The sequence below is a fragment of the Hyaena hyaena genome, unplaced genomic scaffold, assembly GCF_003009895.1.
Source record: "Hyaena hyaena isolate Hyena2069 unplaced genomic scaffold, ASM300989v1 scaffold_1038, whole genome shotgun sequence".
In the NCBI taxonomy this organism is placed as follows: Eukaryota; Metazoa; Chordata; class Mammalia; order Carnivora; family Hyaenidae; genus Hyaena; species Hyaena hyaena.
This window is the reverse complement of record NW_024081672.1, coordinates 499,153-512,267: the sequence shown is the minus strand read 5'-3', so window position 1 is coordinate 512,267 and position 13,115 is coordinate 499,153. Positions and strand designations below refer to the sequence as shown.

The 13,115-nt window shown below is 44.4% G+C and overlaps 1 protein-coding gene across 2 annotated transcripts in view; it reads left to right on the top strand.

Annotated features, from left to right (window-relative positions):
- FAS (Fas cell surface death receptor) overlaps positions 1–2,138 on the top strand; it is a 38,009-nt gene extending 35,871 nt beyond the window's left edge. The window contains exon 10 of one of the 2 annotated variants that reach the window (XR_005526365.1): positions 2,118–2,138. The gene's annotated coding sequence lies outside the window, so the exon portion shown is untranslated. Of the gene's footprint in view, positions 1–910; positions 923–2,117 lie in introns of those variants that run through there. The other variant, XR_005526366.1, reaches the window with a different exon arrangement.
- Positions 2,139–13,115: the final 10,977 nt, after the last annotated feature.

The window sequence follows — 13,115 nt, the reverse complement described above, 5'->3', positions numbered from 1 at the left end:
AATGAAATCTGGCCATGTGTAGCAACATGGATGGACCTTGACAGTGTTATGCTGAGCGAACTAAGTCAGGCAGAGAAGGACAAATATCCTATGGTTGCACGTATAGGAGGATTAGGAGGAACTTGACGGAGGAACAAGGGGGAGAAGAAGGGCGGAAATGGTGGGCGAAAGGGAGAGAGGCAAGCCATGAGAGACTCTTGAATGCTGACAAAAACTGAGGACTGATGGGGGTGGGGGGGAGGGGGGGGATGGGCATGGAGGAGGACACTTGTGGGGATGAGCACTGAGTGTTTTGTGGAAACTAATTTGACAATAAACTATTTGTAAAATAAAATAAAATAAAATAAAATAAAATAAAATAAAATAAAATAAAATAAAGTATATAAAGAAAAAAAAAAAAGAAAGTTCTCAGTTACAAAACCAAAGGACAAGAGACCAGTCAGCTGGTCCTCCAGATGCATCAGTGGAGAGTGAGGTGGCTCAACACATATCCAGGTGCACTCGTTCAATGAAAGAATAGTTCCTTCGTTCACTTTCTTCCAGGCAGCCACAAGATGGCACTGTTTCTCCAGTACTCGCTTTGCCCAGGCTCCTATAAAAGATTTATCTCTATGGAAATAATACCCCGATCATTTCAGTGTTTGATCTTTTTCTTTTTATCCAGGACAGGAGTAGCACAACACAGGACAAGTCAAGGATGAGATCTGAAATCAGGCAAATCCAGGTTCAGATTTTAGCCCTGACACAAATTGTTATGATAACACAAACTGTTATCACCTTGGATTTAACATCTCTCCACTTTGTTTCCTTATCTGTAAAATGAAGACACAGCTCACCTGTCCTTATAATTATGAAGAACAAGAATAAAATACATCTTAACCATTAATGTGAGAAAGAATCACCTGAGGAGGGGCGCCTGGGCAGCTCAGTCAGTTGAGCGTCGGACTTCGGCTCAGGTCATGATCTCACGGTTCATGAGTTTGAGCCCCGCATCAGGCTCTGTAGAACAGCTCAGAGCCTGGAGCCTGCTTCAGATTCTGTCTCCCTCTCCCTCTGCCCCCCCTCTGAAAATAAATAAAGATTTAAATTTTTTTTTAAGAATCACCTAAGGAAAATTTGTAAATTCATATTTGCAGGCTCCGTTCTTAGAGATGTTCCAGAAAGTCCAATGTTGTCCCTGGGAATCTGCATGTTACCAAGTACCTTTGATAATTGTGATGCCCACGAAACACAATGTAAGGAACTGCCCTTTGCAAATACATACCAGTGAGAGGAGAGAGGGGCTAAGGCACAGTTCTTCTTAGCTTCCCTTATAATGGCATTTATTATATTTATTTAATCCAGTCGATTCTATTTTTTTAAGTTTATTTATTTCTTTTGAGAGAGAGCATGTGTGTACATGTTCATGCATGTGAGCACAAGAGAAAGGCAGAGAGAGAGGGAGAGAAAGAGAATCCCAAGCAGGCTCCCCACTGTCAGCACAGAGTCCAGTGTGGGGATCGAACTCATGAACCGTGAGATCATGACCTGAGCCGAAATCAAGAGTCGGACACTTAACCGACTGAACCACCCAGGCATCCCTGTGATTTTCTATTTTAAGTAAAAGCTCCACAAAGTCTCCACTGCTCATAGATGAACTAACACGGGCAGAAACCTGTATTTTGTTCATTCTCTTAGGTTTATAGCCAGTATTTGTAATATTTGGTGGTAAATGGACCCGGGACAGCCTGTAGAGCATCCCCAGAGGTTTTACTCCACCTATCGGATTATTTCAGTAATAGAACTTGGCAAACTCCTAGCCAATACGATTGTCTTGAGTTTTGCCTTTGGACCCCCACGGGTTCATTTTTGCTTCCAAAAAATGACCCAGTGCCTTCTGGTAATGGCTGAATCATGACTTCATTCTCCCTGCAGTTACAGCACCGAGGTTAGCAGTGAAATTCCAGGACTCCCTGGAGTTCTTTGTCACTGCAGCTATGAATGACCACCAGGGCTCCACCACTGGCAAGGTTTTCACAATTCCTAAGCAAAGACCCAGCCCTCCCCCTCCCCAGAGGGTGCATCCCTACTGGGCTGTTGTCCCAGCAGAGAAGATCTGATTGGAAGCGGGTATATAGGGGCGCCTGGGTGGCTCAGTCAGTTAAGCATCTGACTTCGACTCAGGTCGTGATCTCACAGTTCAAGGGATCAAGTCCCACATCGGGCTCTGTACTGTCAGCACAGAGTCTGCTTTGGATCGTCTCTCCCCCTTTCTCTGTCCCTCCCCTGTTTGCTCTCCCTCTCTCTCCCCCCAAAATAAACAAACATTAAAAAACAAACGAACAAAGTGGGAATGTAGCTGGAGAGAGATGCAGTATGGCCCTTCGCCGTGGCCAGGGAGAAATAGCTCGGGTTCTCTAACCGCAGCACCAGAGGTGGCTGTTTCCCGTCATCCTAGCTAAGAGCAGACAGGGCTGTCAGCACAGCGTTCAGAACCAGCTACAGAGCCTTGCTTCACTTGGACCATGTCCAAACATCACACTGATGCAGAGAAGAAGGCGTTCAGCCACAACTGTGGGATTTGATTTCCTAACAAATAGTTCCTAAGCAGCTACAATTTTTGAGTCAGGCCCTTTCCAGTCCTTTCACGAAAAGGTGAATGAAACATCCTCAGGCTGCCGTGGCCGAGCTGAGATGCTAGCATGGGAAAACACTCAAGAAAGAATCCGTGGACTTGACTGCACTTAGGGGGACCCGCAAAGACCTTTGCTGGATTGGCAGAACCCTGACTCCGTGCAGGAAGGGGCCCCAGTGCGGCACCATCCACATCCAGCCAGCCGAGGCTGTCTTGTGAAGGTTTTACTCCGCTCAGGGACATTTTCTCCACTCCTGCGATGTTTGGCTTTTCCCATGCATCACACCTTACTCATCTTTTCATTGAGAAAGGATTTTCTTACCAGCTTGGAATTTGGAAAGTCCCTTCCTTCCCTCCCATCACACCTCCACCTCACTACCTTTCCGTTTTTAATTGAGGTGAAATTCACATCACATAACACTACCCATGTTGAAGCGTGCAATTCGGTGGCGTTTCTTGTGTTTGCAATGTTGTGTAACCACCATCTCCTTCTGGCTGCAACACATTTCACTGCTCCCGAGAAAACCCAGCACCCATTCAGATCCTGTTGCTCAGTCTCCCCTCCCTCCGGCCTCTGGAAACCACCACTCTGCTTTCTGTCTCTGACGGTTTGACTCTTCTGGATAATTCATATGGTTTTATACGCCTGGCTTCTCTCATGAGAGCGCACTGCCGAGCACAAGAAACATTCAAATGATGCTGTAAGTCTTATTGTTTTATTTTTTAAGTTTTATTTATTTAGTTATTTTGAGAGAGAGGGACAGCGTAAGGGAGGGAGGGGCACAAAGAGAGAGAGAGAGGGAGAGAGAGAGAATCCCAAGCAGGCTCTACAATATCAGCACAGACTTGACTTTGAGGGTAGGGTTGGATCTCATAAACCGTGAGACCATGACCTAAGACAAAATCAAGAGTCAGAGGCTTATCCGACTGAGCCACCCAGGTGCCCTGAAGCCGAAGATTTTAATCGCTACATAGTCAGAGGAAGAAAAGGCTTACTGATTTCTTCAGCGTCAGAGGGTGACATAAGGAAAGTGAAAATACGTAATGCTGTCAGATTTCTATATCCTAGGGCTAGTTTCCTTTGGATAAGGATCCAGAATTCAGATGAGAGCAGTAATAACATAGCTTGATCATCTCACACCCTTAACCTCAACTTCTTTCCTCCTGGCTCCCAGAGCAGGTGTTTGAATAAGGAAGTTTACAGAGATGGCCTCCTGTGGGGTCAGGGGATGGGATGGAGGATCTCAGATGTGCAGAGGTTTGAGGTATTCTTACTCTTCCCTTTTATGGAGTATTGTCATTGGTCTGTGCAAGTACTCTTTTTAATTTTATTTCCATCAATCATTTTATTCTCAGACTATGTGGCCGGTATTACTGGCCAAAACTGAGGTTCTAAGAAGACAAAATTTGTAAACATTCATACATCTTTCTGCTGACAACTCAGACTGCGTTTTTATACCCTAGAGAGATTCCTTAGTAATGAGCAATGTTCTTGGTAGGAAAGCTTAGTCACACACTCCCTGGAAGCCTAGTGAACTTTCACTGAGGGCCAACAAGGCTCTGGCATGAGATCTGGCAGTAGATGACCTGGGCTTGCCCCTACCTGGAGAAGGCTCTCAACTGACAATTAACACAGACGACCGCACCGGGCTAGGTTCAGCCAGGTACCTTCTCTGCCCCCTACCGCTTTTCAACTGCGTGTGTCTATGTGTCTGCGCATGCGCACACGGGTGACTTCGCCACTCGATTTCGAAGTGCTACGGTTGCCAGCGAGGGCTAACGTGGCATTCTTTGTTTCCACGGGATTCTTTCATGATCACCCTTAACACCATGACTGAGGTAGCAACTAACTGGCTTTAGAAACACAAGCCCACACAAATCCTTAATATTAGGGCTTGTGAATCAAATCCTTAATATTAGGGCTTGTGAATCCAAGAACTATGTATTGAAGAGGTATCCAACGCTATCCCTGGAATTCAGTTAAATTCTAGGGATACAGTAATGAATAAGATAGACACTCGAGTGTATCTCAGGGTGGAAATATATAGTGGAAACGACTATAGTAATTAATCAAATAATGTATTCTCTAGTAAGGGATATCAAGGAAAAGTACAGGTGCTATGAATTGGTGCAACAGAAGAACTTAATGTCAAAGGGTGTGGGGGTAGAAGATCAGGAAAGAGCCTCTCAAGAAAAAGACATCAAACGTGTATCTTTCCTTACTTAAATGTATCTCTATATAGATATGAACAGATATTCATGAAAACTTCAAGATGATGATCTCCAGGCAGAGGGCATTGGAATTATGTGGGAGTGTTCTTTTTCTTTGAGATTTTGTAACATATATGTATATATCCACAAAAGTCATATTTTAAAGACATTTCCTGTACAAAGAAGGCACATACACATTCATTGAGAGTTATGCTCAAGCGGAATCAAATCAAATCCATGCCTGGGTTAAACTGGACTGATTTTGTAGCTTTTGACTTAATATGGAGCTCTTTGATATTCACAGAGGAATTTAGGAAATCTCAAGTATCATTTTTCTGAGAAGCAGATTGCAAAATATCCATTAACAACAAAAAATAGACAGTGTCTGCTCGACACCAATTGAAGCCATCACATGAGGCTGATTTTCCCACACCTCCAGGCAGGGTGCTTTTATGAAGCACCCACACTGGTTAGAGAATATCTACCGCGCAGGTGTACAAAGGAAGATTCTGGGAAGAGTTTCCACTGCTTGGAAGCTTGCTCTCCAGCCGGAAAGATAAGCCAAACACCTAGAGTCACATTCTGAGTGCATATGGTCTGTCTTCTCTTATTCCTGCAAACAGCCCAGATGTCCTGGTCATTTAATTTGACCTTTGTGGCAGTGAGTGCACATGAATCATCTGGTGGTAAGTTTAACCTTTAGAGGAACGTTGTCATCCCAGAATGTGTAATGCAGAGGCTGATACAAAAATCTGAACTCCTACAGCGCCTGGGTGGCTCAGTCAGTTGAGCATCCGACTTCAGCTCAGGTCATAATCTTGCAGTTCTTGAGTTCGAGCCACGCGTTGGGCTCAGTGCTGACAGGTCAGAGCCTGGAGCCTGCTTCTGATTCTGTGTCTCCCTCTCACTTTCTGCCCCTTCCCCTCTCATCCTCTGTCAAAAATAAATAAACATTAAAAATTATTTTTAAATCTTAATTCCTAACTCATTTCTCCAGTAATGGATTCTGGTCATGACCCTTTGGGACATACTGACCTGGAGGATGTGTGGATGCTCTTCGAGGGGCCCTGAATCCTCAAAAGTTATATACCATGTGTTAACTTGAACTTGCATGTACCTTTGTCAAGGAAACAGTCCCTTCTGTTCACAAGTTTCCTCTAAAATCCATGTTGAAAATGGCTTAAAAATGACCTCCTTGGATAGTAAATATTGCTTTGCACTTCCCAAATGTGAGATCCTTCCTCGTCTGGGCACCGTACACACACTGTCTCTTTCCAACAAAAGCTGTGAACTAAGGACTCTGCCAAGAATGACCCTGAGGTTCAGAAATTAAATATTCCCTCCTCACCCCAATGCCCCCGTACAATTCATCCATTTAAAGCATATAGTTCAATTTTTTCAGCATATTCACAGAATTGTGCAGCCATTCCTGTAATCTAAATGTAGAACATTTTATCACCTCCCCCAAAACCAATACCCATTAGCAGTGAGTATCTCCTCGCCCTCAGCCCTGGGGAACCACTAATGGCTTTCTGTCTGTACCTCGGGTTTGCACATCGGTGCAATCATGCAATAAGCTGGCTCTCGTGTCATGCTTTTTCCAGCCAGTGTATATTTTCTCTGTGCTGTACCAGCTGGTACTCGGTATCAGCACTTCATTGCTTGCTGTGGACACATGCAATTCCACAGTACAGACGCATCACTTTACTTATCAGGTGGCAAACACGTGGGTTGTTCACACTCCGTGGTGACGATGAATAACACGGCTGCAGACAACCATGCATGAGTTTGCTGTGGGCCTTCCACTTCTCTTGGCTATAGACTGAGGAGTCAGTAGAATTGCTGGATTATGTTTCAGGTTTTGATAAACGGTCAAACTTGTCTTCAAAGTGACTGCACCGCTTTATGGATCCAGCCGCAACGAATGGGATCCCAACTTCCCTCACGTTATCCCTAACCCTTGTAACCGTCTTTTTGATTAGAGTCAGCCTAAGTGCATGTGAAGTGGCATCTCACTGCCATCCTGATTTGCAATTCTCTAATGACTAAGGATGTTGAAAATGTTTTTATGAGCATATTTCCTCTTTGTACATCTTCTCTGGAGAAATTTCTCTGCAAGTCTATTACCATTTTTCATTGGCTTGTTCATTAAAAAGACATGGAATTGTAAGAGCTCTTTGTGTATTCTGGCTGTGATCACTTATCACGTATATGATCCGCAGTATTTCTCTGATTCAGTGGGATCTCTCTTCACTTTCTTAGTGGCATCATGTGCGGCTTGAAAGTTTGTAATGTTTTTATTTATTACTTATTTTTGAGAGAGAGAGAGAGAGAGAGAGAAAGTGGAGTAGTTAGAGAGAGAGGGAGACACAGAATCTGAAGCAGGCTCCAGGCTCTGAGGTGTCAGCACAGAGCCCCAACTCAGGGCTTGAACTCATGAACCAAGAGATCTTGACCTGAGCTGAGGTTGGGCTGAGCCACCCAGGTGCCCTGAAAGTTTTTAATTTTAATGCAGTTAACTCTTTCTGCTCCTTTCGCTTGTTGTTTGTGCTTTTGGTATTTTATTTAAGAACTCATTGTCTAACCTTAAGTCATGGAGATTTGTGCTTTCTTCTAAGGATTTCGCAGTTTTATAACTTGTGTTTAGGTCTATGTTCTATTTTGAGTTACTTTTGGTTTATGGGGTGAGAGGAGCCCAGTCTGATATATTTGCATGTGGACACCCGGTGGTCCCAGCACCACCTGTTGAGAAAAAGAGTCTTTCTCCTTTCAGTTGCCTTGGGGCACTTGTCACAAACCAACTGGCGGTAAATGCTAGGGAGTCTGTATGAATACTTCTTTCTGTTCCGCAATCTATAGATCTGTCTGTCCTTATGCCAGGACCATACTATCATTATTACAGGACATTTTGAAATGGGAAAATACACATGCTCAACTTCATTCTTCTATTTTAAAGATTCCGCTGGCAAGCCAACCAACTGCGTGGCTCAGTCCGTTAAATAACCAACTCTTGATTTTGGCTCAGGTCATGATCTCACAGGAGTGAGATCGAGCCCTGCCTTGGGGCTCTGCGCTGGGGGTGGAGACTGCTTAAGATTCTCTCTCTCCCTTTCCTTCTGCTCCTCCCCAACTCTCTCTCTCTCTCAAAAAAAAAAATAAATAAAAGATTTTAAAAATTAAAAAAAATCAAAAGAAATAGGGACATCCAGGTGGCTTAGTTGGTTAAGCATCCAACTCTTCAGCCCAGGTCATGGTCCTGCAGTTCATGGGATGGAGCCAGCCATGGGCTCTACACTGACAGCTGGGAGTCTGCTTGGGATTCTCTCTCTCCCCCTCCTCTGCTTGTGCGTTCTCTCTCCTCAAAATAAATAAATAAACATTAAAAATAATTTTAAATAAAAAATAAAGATTGCTTTGGTTATTTGGGTCTTTTGTATTTCCACATAAATGTTAGTGTCAACTTGTCAATTTCTGCAAAAAAAAAAAAAGCACCATATAACTGCAAAGCAAATTTATACTTTATCTTCCTTTGCTTGCTCGATATTAGACTCAGAATGTATGACATTAGCAGACATATATTAGTAGAGCTGCCGTGTTATTGAAAAGTATTTCCATAGTCAATTTTTACCAAAAAATCATCAAAACTAAAGCCTAACTATAGTAGTCAAAGATGGAAAAACCAAAGTATCTGTAAGATTATGGGTTTTCGAAGCAATTAGAGTTTAATACCCTGCTGGGTGCCATACTTCAAAGGCTTTTTTACCACCTTGGTGACTGATCGCTGCATGGGAGTTAAGGTACATGCTGAGGGTCTAACATTTGGGATAAGAAAGCCAGCTGGTTTATTGTTAAAATTTAAATGATTTGTTTCTAACTGATGAAATGAAGGTTCCAGTAGGTTTCAGTGAGCACTTCTTCATAAATAACATACTTAGGTGAAAAGAGTATGCCTATCAATGAAAAAGGTTGTATATAATTGAGGCTCTCTTTCAAACTATATTTTCTTTTAAACTATAGTTTTCAGCATCCGAAGGTACCCAGAGTCCTGTGATCTTGATTAATTCCACAAGAGGAAAGTTGAGAAGGAAGAATTGCACATGTAATGTTGTTTTCCTAGTAATGGTGTGTCTTATTTACCAAATTCATTTAAGCGGTGCTGAGCACATACAATGAGGCAGACACGGTGCCCAGCTGTGGGAACATAGTGGGAGCAGAAGAGGCAGAGACTCACCCCATGATGCCAAGGGTCAGGCTGGCGGAGACCTTCCTCCAAGCCTGCTGATTTCGTGCTGTGATCTGGAAGCTTCTCCCAAATCTTCCTGCCTTCCCTGCAGCATGGCCTTGGCCAACACACCTAATCTCGCGTGTAACATGCGTGGGGCTGTGAGGATTCGAGGATCTGAAGAGAGCACCCAGTGTTCAGCAGTGCCCCAGGAAAGGAGCGCGGCTTCTGTACAGGGCACAGATCTTAGCACCCTTTCAGTCTCCCTTCTCTGCACCCATCGCCCGGGACCCAAGCTATCAGTACAGCACCTTAAACTCTACTCGTACCCCCATTCTACTCCCAAAGCCACCCCATAACTTGCCTGGAGCATGCTCACTCAGCCCTGACTGACCACCTGCACACTTGGAGTTTTTGGTTCTGGTCACCATTTCCAGCACAGAACGCCCACAAGACAGGGCTTGGGAGCTAGCATCACAGGAGGTCACCGAGAGGGCTGGATGACAGCCACAAGCCCAGGGGCATCATCTCCTTGCGGGGGGCGGCGGGGGGGAATTTGTCCACCGAGAAACATCAGTCGAGAGGAATCTGGGCAGATGAATCCTGTCTCCTTCCTCTTTCTTTCTTCCAGGGATAGTGTTTCCTGGCCACTCAGATGGAGAATACCCAAGGAGCTCTGCCTGCCGAGGGGCTCTCTGTGTGTCTTCGCGACTTGTCATGGATCTGCAGATGGCATCATTGCAGGTGGCCTCACCTGCTTCCTTGTTCAGACACACTTGCGCAGAGTCCTGGCAGAAATTCTCTTGCCATTACTGCCTTTCTTGGTCTAAGACTAGTTTCGTGTAGATTTTGGTTAAGAAATTGCTAAGACCAGTGACACAAGCACTGATAATCTAACAGAAAACACCCCCGTTGAGCGTAATCCCAATGTTCCTGGAAACGTTTTTTTAGATCAGGCTCTCTGGAACGCTGGAAATGGTAACACAAGAACCGAAACATCCCAGCTGTTTGTTCCATCCTGTGGAGGAATACTTTAAGCTACAGAACTCAAGCTTTCTCCCTGTTTTCTCCCACTTTCCACATCCTTTCTGTCACGGATGGCGGTCAATGCAAGCTATTCATATTTTTTTCAACCACTTCCTTGCTCTTGGCCCCATTATCAATTTCTTCAGACTTTAGTCATCACCCTTCCAGAAAACATCCTCAGAAGAGCTGGTCTGCCAGGCTCTGGGAGCGCCCTTCTCAAACCCATTCTCCAAACTGCTACCAGATCAGTCTGTCTAAAACATAAGGTAGGCTGCTTCCTCCTCCGCTCCCCAAACCTCAAAAACTCCCCACCGCCTTTTAGAGAGAGCCTTCAGATTAACCCCCTTCTATGACCATCTGTGCCTCCTCCAGGAGTGGAGTAATTACAAAACTGTATGATAAATATTGAGGAGGGACATGCTAAGTGTTGTGAGAACACAGAGATAGGTTTCCATTCTGGCTGGGAAATGGGTGACACTGTCAGGGGTTGTTGATAATTGAGCAATGTCTTTTCTGAAGCCAGATTTAGAAAGAGTGCAAACCACTCGATGAGGGAAACAAAGGCAAGAGGCATGTAGCTTACATGAAATCTCCTTACAGTTTGCAGCCCGCCAAGAGACGCCTGAAACATGAGCAGTGTGACCTTTCTCAAGCAACTCATGGCCGCCTTACTTTCTTAAAGTTTATTTTTATAAAAGACTACAAGTAGCCTTGTATTAACAGCAGCTAGCCTCTCAAGGTGCTGAAAACCTGGCTTCTAAATTTCTTAGAAACTTCTGCTGTCCTTAATCCCTACTAAATTAAAGATATATGATCAGTCACTCCTTATAAGCCCAGTGCAGCTCTTTCTGCCCATGATGGGTCCTGAGCCCATGCTTTCATAAAATCACCTTTTTGCACCAAAGACATCTTTAAGAATTCTTTCCTGGCCATTTAGTCAGGAACCCCATCACACTGACTTTTCTACTGTTCTTTCTCCCAGATAAGGATGTTCCCTCTGGCAGATCACAAGATTGCTCTGCCTTACTCCTCCCTTTGGGGGAGTTATACACTCCTCCCACACTCCCTACCCCACTCCCCCTCCACCCCCCCCAAACCCTACCCCCCACCACCCCACCATCCGGAGTACAATTTCCCACAGCCTTTGAACGGTCAACTTTGGCCACATGACTTCTCTGTCCAATGCAATGTGAATGGAAACACGTACCTCTTCTGAGTAGAAGCTGTAAGATCCAGACTGTGAGTGGCTCCATCATTTTCTTTTTCTCCCTTTACCAGGAGACCAGCAGGGTGCAGATAGAGGCTGATCTTTCTGTCTGGGTCCAGACCAAAGGTTGTTTGGACTAGAACGCAGTGGACCCTCAATGGACAACAGAGAAGCCTGAGAAATAAACACTTGCTGTTGTAAGTGTCTGGGGTTCAGGGCGTTGATAGTTACTGGGGTGAAACCCACTCTAAGCTGATCCACACCTTCCTTTACCACATGTTCGGCTGTCCACTGCTGCTTACAATCCACCCCCAAATTAGTGACTGAAAAGGACAATAAGTATTTAGTTTGCTTACAGATTTGCAACTTGGCCTGGCCTTGGGAGGTGGGGGAATGTCGGGAGTGCCTTCTCCCTGTTCCATGAGGCACAAACCCATACAGGTCAGGGGGTGAGAGCTGGGATTCCAGATGGTTCACTGGCTCACGTGTCTGGGGCTTGAGGTTGATTGTCTCCTGGCTCTCAGCTGGACTGTGGCCAGGACACCGATGTGCAGGGTTTGTTTGTTTGTTTGTTTGTTTCATTTGCAACCTCCCAGCATGGTGGTTGGGTCTTGACCACCTGCTGCCCGCTAGCGCCCCTTTTATCCACCTGGTCTTAGATATCATATGGAGTCATTTCTACAGCACACTTCATCTCATCATCCAAAGAATATATATGTATCAGTCAGGACTCTCCAGAGAGACAGGATTACGAGGATGTATGTAATGAGAAAGCTTTAAGGAACTGGCTCGCGCAGCTGTGGGAGCCGGTGTCTGTGACCCACGGGGCAGGAGGGCAGAAATCCGGGTTGCTGTTCTGAGTCTGCAGGGTGTCTACCCACAGAATTCTTTCAGCTTTAAGACAGAGGTTGTAAATTCTCCAGAAGAAATACAGCTCTAACCACACAAGAGAGAGAATCAGTTCTTTTTGTGATCCAACAACATAAACAATCCATTCATGGGTATTCACAAAAAGTGGTTATTTTACCAAAAAAAATAAAGGAGGGGATAGAAGGGGCAGGGGAAGTTTCTAATGCACATTTACTTTAAGATACTCCAATTAAAATGAAAAAACAACCAAATGTACTTCATGGGAAAGAAGATTAAATTCTCACAGAATGTAGAGGTAAAGGAAAAAATAATCTGAAAAAGTTAAAAGAAGATGACAAACATTTGTCATTAATGACCTTGGAGTTGTCGTTAATATAGGTCAACATTAAATAGATTCATTGAATCCAATCAGTTAATAAAACAACCTTGGTAGGAATCACAGAGTGTCATCTTACCACATCATATGACACATCTGAAAGAGATGATATGAACCCAGAGAACAGGGTTTAAAAACTAACCCCATGTGATGAATATGAACTTGGAATCATCCATTATCTTCATAATTACACAAAAAGAATGTGTGTGTGTGTGTGTGTGTGTGTGTGTAGGAGGGTTACCGTTTCTGTGTTTATGTGGCTCAAAAAGTCTCATGTTGGAACTATGTGGCCCCCAGTCCTACACACTCATTTCAGCTTTGATTGATAGATAAAGCATTAAAGTTGTCAAGTACCCACCCAGAAACCACAACCTGTTGACATGGTAACTTCAATTCACCGTGAAGGTAAGCTCAGTTCATCTTACAGGTAACCTCATCTTAACAAGGTAACTCTGGTTTTGTGCCTTTCCTCCCTCCCTCCCTCTGTCCGTCCTTCCTTCCTTCCTTCCTTCCTTCCTTCCCTCCCTCCCTCTCTCTCTTCCTCCTTCCCTCCCTCTTTCTTTCCTTCCCTTGTTAATGGATCCTACCT